This window comes from Accipiter gentilis, chromosome 9 (assembly GCF_929443795.1).
Source record: "Accipiter gentilis chromosome 9, bAccGen1.1, whole genome shotgun sequence".
In the NCBI taxonomy this organism is placed as follows: Eukaryota; Metazoa; Chordata; class Aves; order Accipitriformes; family Accipitridae; genus Astur; species Astur gentilis.
The window spans coordinates 36,001,773-36,016,588 of NC_064888.1; positions in this window are offsets into that span (position 1 = coordinate 36,001,773).

The following is a 14,816-nucleotide window of genomic DNA, read 5'->3' on the forward strand; positions in this document are numbered from 1 at the left end:
CTGCATTGATGGCAAGTAAGTTCATTACTCAGCACTTGTTTTCTGATTACATGAGAAGTCCTTTTTTCTTCCTCTCCTACAACCCAAAAAATACTGAATGCTAGATTCAGCACTTGACAGCAAAGATAAAACCGTATTCTAAATGAAAACTCCACATTTCTAGAAAATTGGTGAAGAATTTCCATTGAATAAGGAACCCTATTCATTCAATCATGTAGAACGTATAACTGCTACAGCAGTTCCCAAACCCACAGTAGGAACTCATTTTATGATTCAGATGCTTACAACAGGACCATGTAAAAATGTTCACTCTGTTCAGTCTCAGTCCACTCCGTGATCATCATCTCATCACATCCAACTGTGTGTGCAAATAATGTTCAATTTGCTTCCCACCTGGGGGTTGGGATGGATAATTGTTCTTCACTAGTTTTTCTACACCCAAAGCTCTCCAAAGCTACAGAGGGTGTCCGTCACACATAAAACTGCAAAGGATGTTTTACCAAGAAGGGAGGAATAAATCACTTTTGGAAGCTGACCAAATTCTGCCTGTGATGAAGAAAGGTTTTTTCCTCTTGGGACACAGCTACAGTTTGAAGTCTGGCAAGGATTTATCTGCAGCACTGGTATCAAAGAGTATTCTGATCCACTGGGTTAACTAGGATAATTCCAAGAGGTTGGAATTATCATTCTTAATAACCAGTGCTGTTGGAGCTGACATCCTTATAAGGTTTTTTTTTTTGTCTCTTCCCTAAGAGAGATCCTCTTAGGATGTGCTTAATTTTAGACAACTTAGTCCTTCTGACTTCTGTGGGACCATCTGACTCTTTCAAAGTTAGGCAACTATTCCTTGTCTGTTTTGATCAAATCCAGGGCGTATTGCAAAATGATACAGTTGCATATCAGCGTCTACAGACAGCTAAAGCAGGGCTATTTCTGGGTTTAATTGCTGAAAACAGATATAAATTTGGGATTTGCTAGCATGGCTGAGTTTATCCTGATCATTTTATTCATTTAAGGGAGCTTGCTTACATTAAGTGTATTGGTTAATCAAGCAGGAAAAACTTATTTTTAAACTTCAGGTTTATCCACTTATAGTTGCTTCCATTTACAAGAATCCTTGCATCTCTTTTGCAATGATCTCATATTTATATAGTAGTTTGTTCCATACAGATTAAATACTCACATACAACATGAACTGAACTCATTGGCTTATACCAGCTTTCTACATACACATTTCAGGTAAGTGGCATAAGCAATAGCATCCAATAGCTATCAATTAATAACATAAATTAATGTCCCTAAGTCATCTGAAAAAAACATCTGGGAAAAAGAAATATGGTAAACCCTTTCCAGATGTGATTCAGATTCCAGGAAACCAGTTGCAACTTCATTTTTTGGGGGGAGTTGTTTGTTTGTTGGGGGGGTGTTTTGGTTTTAATAGCTGTGAAAGTCTAAGTTCTTGATTATTGTAGTAGAATTACAGCATAAATATAGCAAAATTTTTAATAAGTCAAATGGCTAAAGCTCTCAGAATCGATATAACAACAAAACAAGAATAAAGCTCACCAAAAAAAGTGAAACAGAAATCAATACAAATCCTATTGGGCTAAACAAATCCCTTAACAGCTCTGAAAAAATACAATGCCAGACTAAACCAGCTGTTGCAGGGTGAATGTAAAACATACTAATTTCTCCAAGTATAAAAATACATTTGTCACCCCTGTCTTATGAGTAATGTAATTTGGGAGCAATATAATATTTCTGTTCGGAAGACTCAAACTAAAAATTAACCAAAAGTTTGTGTTTTGTGCATTTTCTTTAAAATTCTCAAACCAGGGATGAGTAATCTTTTAAATAATGAGTGCAAAAAACCCAAATCTTTTGGCATAAATATGCCAATTTGCCATAAATATGTTAAGGAACAGAACATTGCCAAATTGCCATGAAAATACACACAGAGTTATTTTGAATAAATTAGTTCACAGATTACATAGTAAGATTTATTTTTTAATGGATAGATTATACATTATTTACATTGCATATGAAAGTGTAACAGAACCTCTGTGGCCAGAGGAAGTAGTTGTCCCTTTTAATGACAAAAAAAAGATTACTTAGAGCTGTAGAAGTACGCGAAGCAGTTAGTGAGAAAGAGAAATATAGCCCAAGAAAAAAGGTATTATTCTACAGAAAAAAAAGCATAGGGAAAACTAGCCATGCTTCTGTATTGGACCTGGGAACAGTTGCTTTTAGGATCAACAGATAAAAACTCCCTCATTTTTTAAGAGAAACACTTTAGATTACTAAATTTACCTGGTAAGGATTCAGATTTGACAAGCATCAAGTCCTACATCCTTCACTAAAGACTTGATGAATTGCAGTTTTATCTCAGGCTTACACACTGACACCACAGCTCCTCTCCTCTACTATGAGCACATACCTAAGACACAGTTGAGCAGCCTGATTTTTTTATCGTCAAACCATAGCTCCCAGCCATGCTTTGTACAAGGTACTTCCCAGTAGCAACCTGATGCAAACAGGTTATGGCAAAGGAGAATCCAAGATCCATCTGAAAAAATCTAACAGGAGAATGATTAAGCCAGGCCATGGACTTGATAAAGCTTGGGAAAAATCACTGAACTTTCAAAAAGTTAACCAGCCAGGCTGAGTAAAGTCTGACCATAGAGGCCCAAAAGAGAAAGCCTGTTAAATCCTGAATCTACAAGATTATGGGTTTACAAATCAGCCTTAATGAGTTTAGAGGTAGAGCAAGGACAACCCAAGGTCAGAAGCCAAAGAAACTGGGACATATACTAAGCCAAAGTCATGGTCAGAGATCATGCTAAGGAGCAGCAGACCCAAGAACCTGAATAGCCAACAAGCCAGCAGACAGAACACAAACCACAGTGAAGGTACAGCTTAGCTGTGTAAAAAGCACCCCCATGACCAAATGTTACTTACCCAGATATGTACCAATTCTTGAAGCAAGAAATAGCTACAACTGGGAGGAAAAACAAATAAACAAACAAAAAAACACAAACAAAAGGAATCAAAATGCGATTATTTTGTTTCTTATTAAAAGGATTTAAATTACCACATTTTCATGTTATTACTAACAGCCAATTCAAAGACTACCAAGAAAATCACTACAGTATCTGACCACAGAATAAAATTACAGTTTGCCAATACAACAGTACACACAGAAATTACCTCTAATTATTTGACATAAATATGATTGAATTGGTGATAGTGCCAAACTAATGTTATAAAATGAAGAACGGCAAGAAACAAAGAATAAGTCACCAAAAAAAGGTGCCTCTAACTGAATGACACACCGAGTCAGTGAGAAAAAAATTCATGTGTGTGACACAGGGGGCAAAATACCAATTGAGGTCACACATCCCTGTTCAGCTGATCTAGCTTGTGGGGTCCTCAGTCACAGGGGCAACTGACAGTCTCCAGCTACAGGGCCGGTTGCCTGTGTAGAGCTTGACAGTTTGGCAGTTGACTAGTCTAGAAAAATTAGACCCCAAGGGAAAGGAGTATTTGTAAAACTTGTGACTGAATTACATGTAGAGATCAAAACTGGATGGGAAAAGGACCTGCAAGGCCAACCCCTGCCACAAAGGTGTAGTGGAGAACCCGAAAGCACAGATCCTACAAGAAAGATAACGGGGAAGACCAGAAAGAGAAGACGTGTTCCAGCACTGGTAGGGATGCCATGCCTGGCAAGCACCACTACCTGTCTGTAGCAGATCCTCCTTGTCCTTCGATAGGACAAAGAGCACTGCTTTTGGATTTGCCACTTACTCTATTTCTGCTGCAGATTCAATCAATACATAATGGGGGTTAAATACATTAGAATTTTGAAGAGCTCTGTCTTTATCTCTCGGACTGTGTACCTGCTTGGGCACTTTCTGCTCTGATTGATACCATAGTATCAAGCCAGAGTAAACTTGAATGAAACAATGGGTATTCTCTCTATGTTGTCATGCTGGTCCAAGCCTAAACTCATACTAAGTCAGTACGCTAGCTCAGGTGTAGAGTCAGCCAACTGGCTTACCACAATCATCTTCAATTTGATAGGAGTATTTAACACGAGAACGGATTTTACCACTAAGATGAAGTAGTAAACAGGGACCTGTCCTGAAGCTTTTAATAAGAGAAAACACCTCCAGGTGATTTCCATGAGAAAGATAACAGGTTTAGTAGATATGCTGCGCACCCATTTCCAAGGATGACAATGCAATAAACTGATACTGGGTAAAGAGGACTAGCAAAATAGTTCCAGTCCTCTGCTCTGAAATTAAATGTGATACTACAGTATGTTAACTGGGTAAAAGATCAGATTCCATGTCTAACAATCTAAGTCTTGCTTGTCAATAGAGTATTTAAGTAGTAGCTCTCCTTCTTTTACTGATTGCAGCTGACATGCAGTGCTTATATATTCTAGTGACAGCCCAACCTTCCAAATTCCCATCATTCTCATTGTGTCTGCTAGCATTTGTCAGCCCCTTATCCAAATAACTCTTGTAATTATTTGGTTGTTCATTTGGTGAATTTTGGGGGCTGAGTTTATCAAGTTTCTAGATGCTTTGTTTTATATTCTAGATACCAGGCTGCTGTTAATAGCCCTTTTGTGTAGCAAAGCATCTATATTCTGGGCTGAAAAAACAATTATATTTAGTAATACCTTTATCTGTAGAAGGACAATTCTTACCTGGCTCAATGGTAAACCTCCTAAAGACTAAACTGTCAAAAACACTTACAGACCTTGAGTTCCAAGTAGGGGACATGCTAGCCCTGATTCTCTGAAGGGCGAAACTCAAGGCGCATCCATACATTCCGTCACCTCTGCAGTCACCCTGCTGATACATGTAGGGTTTGAATTTTCAGCATGAGACTGTCATCAGCAGAAAGCTTGCATTTCATTTATGATTTGACTAAAATTGTATCAGAAAGTATAATACTACATCACTTTCAATGTTAAAACACTAGATGTGTTACATTATATAGCTTCTCCATTCCTTCAACCAGACCTATACAGTAATTCCCAGGTATCTGTTTCACCACTCCATGATTACTCCCATCAGCACAAGCTGAGGAGCTTAAAAATTTCTTTGGAAATGTGAAGTGGGAGCTAATTCCTTTCTTCCCACTTAATATCTTGAGTATTTAAAGACAACATGTACTTGTTTGGCAGGAACGGTTTTACAGTGATCATTTTACATGTAAATAATTTATTAAATAGATGAAATGCCACAAAAGAGTCTATAAGCACACAGCATATTTCTTGGGTTTTACTGAAACAATAATTCCTGTTATTGTGTACTAATAAATTTCCAAGCAGTCTTGATGCCATGTCCTAGTGAGAGAGGAGCCCATAGCCTCTGTTTTACTTCAGAATAGAGAATTGCTATAATTTATTTAACTAAACTTACTCTAGCAGGAAGGGAACAAGGCCTAGGCAGCAAGCAAACTATGGATTGGAATGGTGTTCAATTCCGTATTCTAAAGGAGCATCTGATATAATTTGGTACTGATTAAGTTCCCTTAAACAATGTTTCCAAACATTTAAGTGCATAAAGATAATTCAGATAATCATAAACTAAACAGTGAATGGTACATTGTGTACAATAAACAAAAAGAAAGAAAATTCATCCTGTCTAATATCAGACTTTTATGTCACTTGGATTCTTCATACTATGGTTCATAAATTCTTTTTAGTCTTCATTAAAAGATATGGATTATCAGGCTATCAGTCAAAGCGAGAGGATTTGTAAAGGGATGTTTCAGTGCCATCTAGTGGGTTTTCATATTAATAAAAAATGTTCCCTCGTATGGGAATTTTCATTTTATAATTGTAATCAGGAAACACTTTTTGCTACATCTATATGCTTATTTTTTCCTCAATTTTATACATAATGATGTTGGACACATTATGTTTAAAATAATTCTATTGGCTCTGTCTAAGGACATACTATTTCTGTGCAAAAACAGAATAAATATCATGCAGTGTGGGAATACACTAAACGTACAAGGAGGAGGCATCGTACTGTGAGGCTGAGACCAATAACCCAGCCAGGTGAAATCCCATCTTTTGGAAAGGAACACAGCTTCAAGATTTCAAGGGGGAAGATGCATCAGGCCTGTTCTGCTGACTAATTGGCATGCTAATCTTTGTCTAATTGATAGTTTAAATGTGTTGGCTGTAGCTTCTAGCCCTTGGTTTTTGTTATGCTTTTTTCTCTGAGATTAAAAAGCTTTTTAATACATGGTATATTCTCTTTGTATTAATACTTCTGTGCTACAATCAAGTTACCTTTCAGACTCTTCTTTGATAAGTTTAACAAACTGCATTCTTTCTGTCCTTCACAGTAAGGCATTTTTCCAGCGCTCGGATAATCTTTGTGGCTTTCTTCTTACACCTTCTCCATTTCTCGCACTGTTAGAAACACTGACAGCTGACTTGTAAGCAATATTCTAGTACTGGCTTCATCAGTGCTTATATAAAAACAAAATTGCCTTCCTACTCCTACACACTGCCTTCCTGAATATATTTACAAATTCTTGTTAATGTTTTTTACTTCACACATCACATTAGAAGTCTGTTGTTCAACATGATTTATAAGAACTTCTCAAAGTTGGTGTTTTCAAGGATACTGTCCTCCCCTTCATACTTATAAACTTCATTTTTTCAGATATACAACTCTGCATGTGAATATATTAAAACAGTAGCTAATTACATGTGTTCATTCTGCTTACCAAACTATCCATGTTACTCTGTGTGACTTCAGCATCATTATCTATCATGCTGTCAACCTCTGTATCACCTGCGTATTTTATTGACAGTGATTTTATATTTAAGTCCATGTTATGCATAAAACCACTTTGGTTTGAACGCTCTTCTTTGGAAGACACAATTGTAAAAAGCCTCACTGGATGACTATTTCTCACTGGCATTAGCTCTCAAAACCATCGGTTTCAGATTTTAATTCATTGCTTATAGACTGTATGTGCTACAGTGCCAGCTTTTTTAAATGAACAGTAGTATATTGTGCTAGCTGAATGTCTTTCAGCAGTTAAAGCATATGCGATCTACACAGTGTGACTACATCTGTAATCTCTTGAACAGCTAAATCATGCCTATTTCCTATAAAAATCACACTGACTAGCATTAGTTGTGTTCCTATCATTTAATTCTTTATCACCAAAATCCTTTGCCCTTTCCCACTATCCCACCTGGAGATCAAGTCAGGTTAACAGGCCATTTAGCTACGAGTCCTTTTTAAATACTCATAAGCTATTCACAGCTTTCGTGCTTCTGCAATTTCCCCAACACTCGAAAATTCTTTTCAAAAGCTGGTTAGTGTATGTGAAGTGCCTCAGCCAAGGGTGTTTTCTTTATGGACTTTCAGGTGCGAATAATCCAGACCTGATCATTTTTAAAAAAAAACTTATCTGTAGCAGACACCTAACTTCTTCCTTACTTATTAATGAATTTGGTGGAATAAGTGCATTAATACACTTCTTTCCAAACAGAAAACAGGGTGTAGTGAAGCTCTTCACCCTTTCTGCATCATTCTAAATAGCTCTAATATTAATCTACTTAAGGGGTCCATTTCAAATGTGTATTTGGGAGCACTGCCCAAAATCTTAAAGAAAATTCACCTGGAGCTGTAAGGCCATCAGTCATAATCTTTTACTCCTCTAAAGCTCCTAAGGTAAATCTATAGCCACACCTGCCTGCCACGTAAGCATGATAGCGAGAGTAAAACCAGTGATACCACGTTACAGAAAGAGCCATTGCTGGTATGATGGACAAACTGTAACACCATATTTGATGTTTCTCTTACAATAGTTTATCAGAAAAGTATGTATAGCTTATAGCCATATACTTACAACACTACAGCTTATAATTATTAAACTGATTTGCGTTCTGTTCATATTTGAATACTTTCCAGTCTCACTAAAGTCCAAGGAACTATCCATCAACCACAAATTTGGCCCTCGAAGTCTGTACCCTAAGCTTTAAACACTTGGCTTTTCATGGAGGTAAGATCCCTTTGCCAAAATCACACTGGAATTCCAAATTAGTGAAACTTCTCAGTTATTTATGTGTTTATAGGAAGTTTGATCCTTCCTGTCTCTTTAGATCTGACTCTTTCAAATGAAGGAAATATAGAAAAAGAAGAGGCCTGTAAAAAATACTTGCTCATTGAAACTGAAATGTATTTAGTTATTTCAGACTTTAGCTAGCCCATGAACAGAAATGATACTAATATATTTGTATTATTTCTTTATATGAAATGAGTATACATTCTTTTTTTAAAGCAAGGGCAAGTATAGGTAGTATTAGAGGAAGTTCTGCTGCATACCAAGTTAACTATATGTCTATTTTCCTTATTGATACAGCATTAAAATAGGGTGGGGGAATTAAACATAATAACAGAAAGCATCAATTTGGCTAACTTCTTTTTAAAAAAAATAAATTATAATATCTACTTTTGACTGTGAAATAATTCATTAATAGAGACAGAATGAAGATTCCAATATTAAAAAAAAAACCAACATGCAAGCCATTTGTAAATGGACAATGTTTTTATGTATATTTATTGTGATGTAACTATATAAAAGACCAAAGTTACATTTGGCCTTTAGGAATTTCATTTAAATAATCCCTGTATCATTTGAGTATGTTTATTGGGCATACCTTTTTAAAAAAAATGGACTGTTTCATGAGAGAAGTAGAATGACACCAAAGTTATAGCTACACACTAGGAATTAGCAACATTAGCTGTTTAATCCATACCATTCTTTGTTAAGATCAGAATGCTAATACCTATGAACTTAGAGATTTACTGTGGTTTTACATACCACAGCACATGAGATCAAGATAATCTACTCTCCTTTTCCAAATCACACTTCAAATATTAACAGGGTGCTCGTACAAACCAACCATTGTTCATTCATATGAACCCACAGCTGAATAATTCAGCAGGAGTGTAGGTGTGTATTATTGTGCTAGGGGAACGATTACTATCTTGAAATTACTATATACATGTGAGAAAATAGGCATATAAAGGATGGAAGCCAGTGTACTATTTACAGAAGGCTTAGAGGTAGAAGAACAATCATGTTCTGTTTCTGTTTCCTCCATTAAAATAGAGTTATTACTACAGTCAACAAGTGCATCGACTAGATTAATTATTCAGAGGAATTCATTAATTATAAAGACATCATACTGTATAATGCTGTTGCATTGAAACATGAATTGCACTAGGTGGTAGTATGAACTTGCGCCTCGTGAGAAAATGGTCTAGGGTTAACAGTAATAGTTGTACTACTCATTAAAAAATCTCCAGTGCTTTTTCCTTAACCAGAAATACTTTACCTAGGAGAAGCTACTAAGCTGGGTGTAGTAGTAAATACCAAAAAGTGGAGAGATTTTTCAGATATTAACTTCCAAAAAAGAAATACAACTCAACCTTGTCTCATATGCATGCTCGTACATCTATAACCAAACACAGATGATGTATCTTAATGCTTCCTTAACGCTTACAAGCTAAACACACAAGGAGACAAAAAGACACATGGGTTCTCATCCGTTTATCCAGTCCCTTAATCCTTTTTCGGCTCCTTCAAAAAAGATTTTTTCATTCTGAGTTTTCTTAATTTGCTCACTTCTTTTAGGGATCTTTTCTTTGCCTTACCTACTTGTATTCTCAGCACCAGACTGTTTCTAGGCATCTTTTAGATACTCATGCTAACAGATTTTTCAAACTTGTCCACTAGAGAGCATCACCATTAAGTTCAGAACAACACACTAGCTTTTGAAAATCTCTATGATCACCAAAATGACTCAAATTTACCTCTCTGACAGCACCTCAGTTCCAAACCCCACAGCAGCATTTCCCATTGAGGTTCAGAGATTTTCGAGCAGGTCCTCGGATACCGCCTCACATACATAGGGCCAACTAGAACGCTCCACTATAACTCAATACAAGTTTTATACAGGGAAGCACAGACAGAAGCTTCACACAAAAATTATCACCTATAAATCTAGAGCATTCGTGTTTATTTATGGCACCTGGAAGTGAACTAGTGCCTCATGGCACAGACAGATGACACGGCAGCAGAGAAGAGTTAAAAACTCATTTCAGTCACCAGCAGGAAGCACAACTGTATGACGAAGGGAGGACAAACGATGCTCCGGTAGCGGGGCTACAGAGTTACCCTGAGAAGAGTTGAGTGCATCCTTATGATACTTACCCGTGAACCGAAGTAGAAGAATGTATTGTAGGTGATGTGTAGGAAGGGGAGAGATGATAAGAGCAGATACTGAGTTCTAGGACTAGGAGTGGCTTAGTAAGAGGACATGTAGCACAGGAGCGGTGAACAAACAAATCAAGGCTGACATTATTAGCTCAGCAGTGACTGCGGCAGCTCAAAGAGCGTAACAAAGTTGTGAAACTAAGTAGATTAAGAGTTATGTTAATTCACTTCCCTTAGGTAACCAGCTGTAAAGAAAAAATCATCAATGAAAAAAAAAAAACCCACCTGCAGATTCTCACTGGAGGATATTTATAAGTATCAGCTGTTATCCACCGCTCTGTCACACTCAGAAATGTAGACTGTAACTCTGGCTCCTGGCTGTAACTATGCCAGGGCCAGTGAAAATAAACACTCATTCAATCAGAATATATTCTTATTAATTTTATCAAACAAACCAGCACAGATAAATGATACTAATAATTAAAAAGACTGCAGTGAGAAGGACCCTTCTCAAGTTTCCAGGGAAACTACCTCAACCAACAGATTACTGAAAATCCTTTTAACACAGTTGTCCCCAACTATATCTTCAATGCAATTATTAAACCAAATGGTTCATGCTGCTGCTTCTCAGAAAATAGTCAAGCAAATATGATATAAGAAATCAGACGTATTTGAAGATCATATTAATCTGGGTCTGATTTATTCCTGTTGAACAGAATGCACAAAAATAGAGTTTTTCACACCCTTTGAGGATTCAAATAACATAAATTGTAATTCTCTACCTGATAGAAGATACTAGTATATACCACCAGTATGGATACTCTTGTATATGCTACTTTGAAGATCTCAAATGGTCGGATACATACTTATATCCTAAACTCTAATAACAGCTTGCAACAGCCATTTGTGGATATGTGGTTGCATGCAAATATTGCTATCCACTTGCCTAGACTCCTAGCTTTTATTTTATTTTATTTTATTTTATTTCAAATATGGTGCTTCGGTAGAATGTGAACTCTATTGAATAGCACCATTCTTTTTTTGGGGGGGGAGAGGGGTGAGCAAATTAACATACAGTTCCTCACTGTAATTTCTGCAAGGAAATACAGCATCACAATTTTATTATTCAATCACGGGGAGCAGGAAGGTGTAGCTCGTCTAATTTACGGCTTAATTCCAATCCTCAGAAAATTCAACAAGCTCTAACTTTTCCTATGTGAGAACACAGGTATAAACTAGAAAAAAATTCACAGAAGAAATGTAAATATGTAATGACAGTAGATACGAAGGGACAAAAATACCAGACCAGTTGTCATCTCTGCTTCCTTTAAATGCTTCTAAGAGACGCTGCAGCATAGTTTTACCTAGAGAATCTCATTAACTCCTAACCACTAATGGGGTAGGCAGCAGTGACTGCTGTCACCCATCTCATACTTTGCTTGGTTCATCACTGTCGGTCTCTTCCATCCCTCCTGTTTGTTTCAGTTGTTAGCTGCATCAGGATCAAGATCCTGCCCTTTTGTGCCTGTGTAGCACTAGCTCTGGTGCTGCTGTGATGCAAGTAACTGGCAATAAGGATGATGGAAATGACACTATAAAATAGAGATAAAAGGTGCATGCAAAATTGCCCTCAATTTCATGACCCTCTGTATTAACTTCTGAGCTTTTTTCTTCCTCATAAAATATGTACAGGTGGTTGTTGATCCTGTCCTGAGTAGTAAAATGCTTGCTCTGTGGAGATTACAATAACTACAACTACTTATTAGCTTCATAGGAAACTCCAAGCACATTTCAAGACCCAAACCATCAAGTTCAATTCACAAGAGTGTCTTGCTCTGAGTAATACATGCCTGTTATATTTTATTATCATTTCTAAACCCTCATTAAGTGTTTCAGTACTTCAGGCCCTTAGATACTGTTCTGAAATTAATATTTGATAATAAAAACTACTTGCAAATTATTTTTAAGTAGACATTTTAAAGCGTTTTCCCTTTAGGCAGCTAGTGAAGTGATCTGAAAATGCCAGTATTAATAAAACGATACCTCCATGGCAGTCCCAGCATCTCACAGACTCTGAACCCCATAGAGTGCCATTGTGTCTCAGGTGTGGAGCTTTGAGTTAATGCAGACTCCAGAGGTGAGAATTACTGACTTGGTCGCTCTTGCTCTAATTTAGGAAGATTAGCTGCAAGTATCTTGACACGGCACTCGTGCAGGGCCTGGCATTTTGTGCTCCTGCTTCAAGCAAAGCTTCCTAGGAACATCAGTAATGCAAATTAGTAATAAAAGTAGAGTGTACTCCCAGTGCTACCATCTCATACGCCTAATTTATCCTTCCCCAAAACGTCATTTGGCAAAAGCATCATTTTCAACCATCAAATGCCCTCACCTGAACACAAGAAATTAGGAGGCCAAGTTTGCACTACACTAAAGCAAGAGCATTTTCAAATCATCTATTGATCTATCATGCAATCTAAAATGCAACCGGAAAAGTGATGTTCCTAGTAATTTACTTTCCATTTCACTGATAAAATGCCTGCATACATCAGTCTAATGGGATTAACTAATGAGGCAAGCTAATAATTAATACATTGTTTAGAGGCTGTACTATTTTAAGGCAATAACGAACTAGTGGTGCTGCTCAGCAATGCAATGAACCTGTTTGTTTTTCTTTAGGTTTAAAGACTGGGGCAGTCTGGGGGGCACCATACAGCTCTCTTCCCAGCTGACTGCAATGTGAAGAGGGCTGGTGCATGTTGGGTCTCGCCCCCATGTATAATGAGGTTGTTGCCAGACACAGACCCCAGCCTGAGAACCAGAAAGCATTCCTTCCTGGGGCTGATAATCTAGATTAATCATCACATATAATTAGGGATCAGTGTCTTCACCAATCAACTGAAACTATGGGTAGAGATGCTGGTATTCACACATCAACCTAGCTCATTTGGGAAGGACACCTCAGCCCTCTAATAAAATGAGGTCCTGATTCTGTTCACCAAATAATAATTTCCTGAGACGTATTATCCTTCTTTATCAATTCTCTAAATGTATATATTGCAACAGATTGAGGCATATGAACGTTTATAGCACAGACAGGCTGAACTCGGGGCTTGTTCCCTCTGCTGTTTCAGTAACCTAGACCGTTACTCTTCTGCAGGTCACTGTTCTGAAGTTGTTCATGGTTAGTACTTTTTCTTTGTGAGCAAGGCATGGGGAATGATTCATTAATGAAAGACATTAGTTTATCTTATAATGGAATACCAAACATGTCAGACTTCTGGGGGCATTGTGAATGACAGACTTGCGTGTGCTCCTCACAGACTGGGAGGGCTGTGGTTGCTTCTTGTCGGGTCCCAGAGCTCCCTGTAATCAGCATTTACACCATGGAGAGAAGGGTTGTGTAAATCTTGAAAACATGTACCTAACTCACTCTCTGTCTCCAGATTCTGTAGTTGTCTGAAGACAATTCTCTCTTATCACCTGAATGACTTAATTTCAATGGCATTAAAAATTATGCCCAGTAATACCTCATTCATGTATCATACAGAGTCACGTACAGAGTTCAGTAAATGTGTTGAAAGGCACACATGTACGTAGTGCGTAAGAAATAATAATTTAGATTAGTAAATTTCAGGAGTTTGCAAAGTATTAATGCAGGATATGAGAAAAGTTTCAATGATGAAATCCTACTGGGATAAAGGGTGGAGCAGAGAAAATCTATAAAGGCAAAAGAGAGAACTCCTGAAGTGTTATTTCCACTATATTTAAGATTTCATGCCAGTAAATGCACTTCTAGTTATTATAACAAAAGTGTTACACTAAAACGGCTAAAAAGGCCCTTAACTTCCTTATTGCCTTCATTTTGTGTTGTAAATTGCAAATTAAAAAAAAAAAGAAAAAATATTAGCTTACCCCACCTGGTAAATTTTACATTTTCTAGCAAAGAGAGAATTATTACTTTAAGAAATGACAGCAGCTAGATGAAGGCCATTAAAAACAATCCCTTTGAAGTCTGTTTTCGAGGCTAGCAGGAAGTCTTTCAGAGAAACAAAAGAGCTGATTATGTCAGAACCCATGAAACCACCAGCGATGAGGATGCCCTTTGATTTCTTGGCCCCACGCTCCACCTTCTCGGGCCAGGCTCTGATGTCAGTGAGATCACGGGGCTCAGGTCTCCGGCAGCCGGAGCTAATTGAGCAGTCTGGAGATCCCTTACTTTTTATCACACCTGATGCAGGCTCTGACTACTCTTCATATCGCCGGTAGCCCCAAGGACTTGGAAAACCGCTGGCTCCCAAATGTGACTTGCCCGGCTGATGACGCGTGCTCATCCCGGATGAGTGCTCGAGACTCCCCTTTGCCTGGACACAGGGTCTAGCATGTCTACGTTGCCTATAAATAATAGAGCGTGCCGAGACTATGGGCTGGCACGCTAACCCCAGCAGTGAAACACTGCAGCTGAGCAAGATCTAGTTTGTCCCAGTGGTGGCAGTGGTCCTGATGAGTCTGGCAAAGGCTGTGGAAAACTCCCAATTTACCAGGGC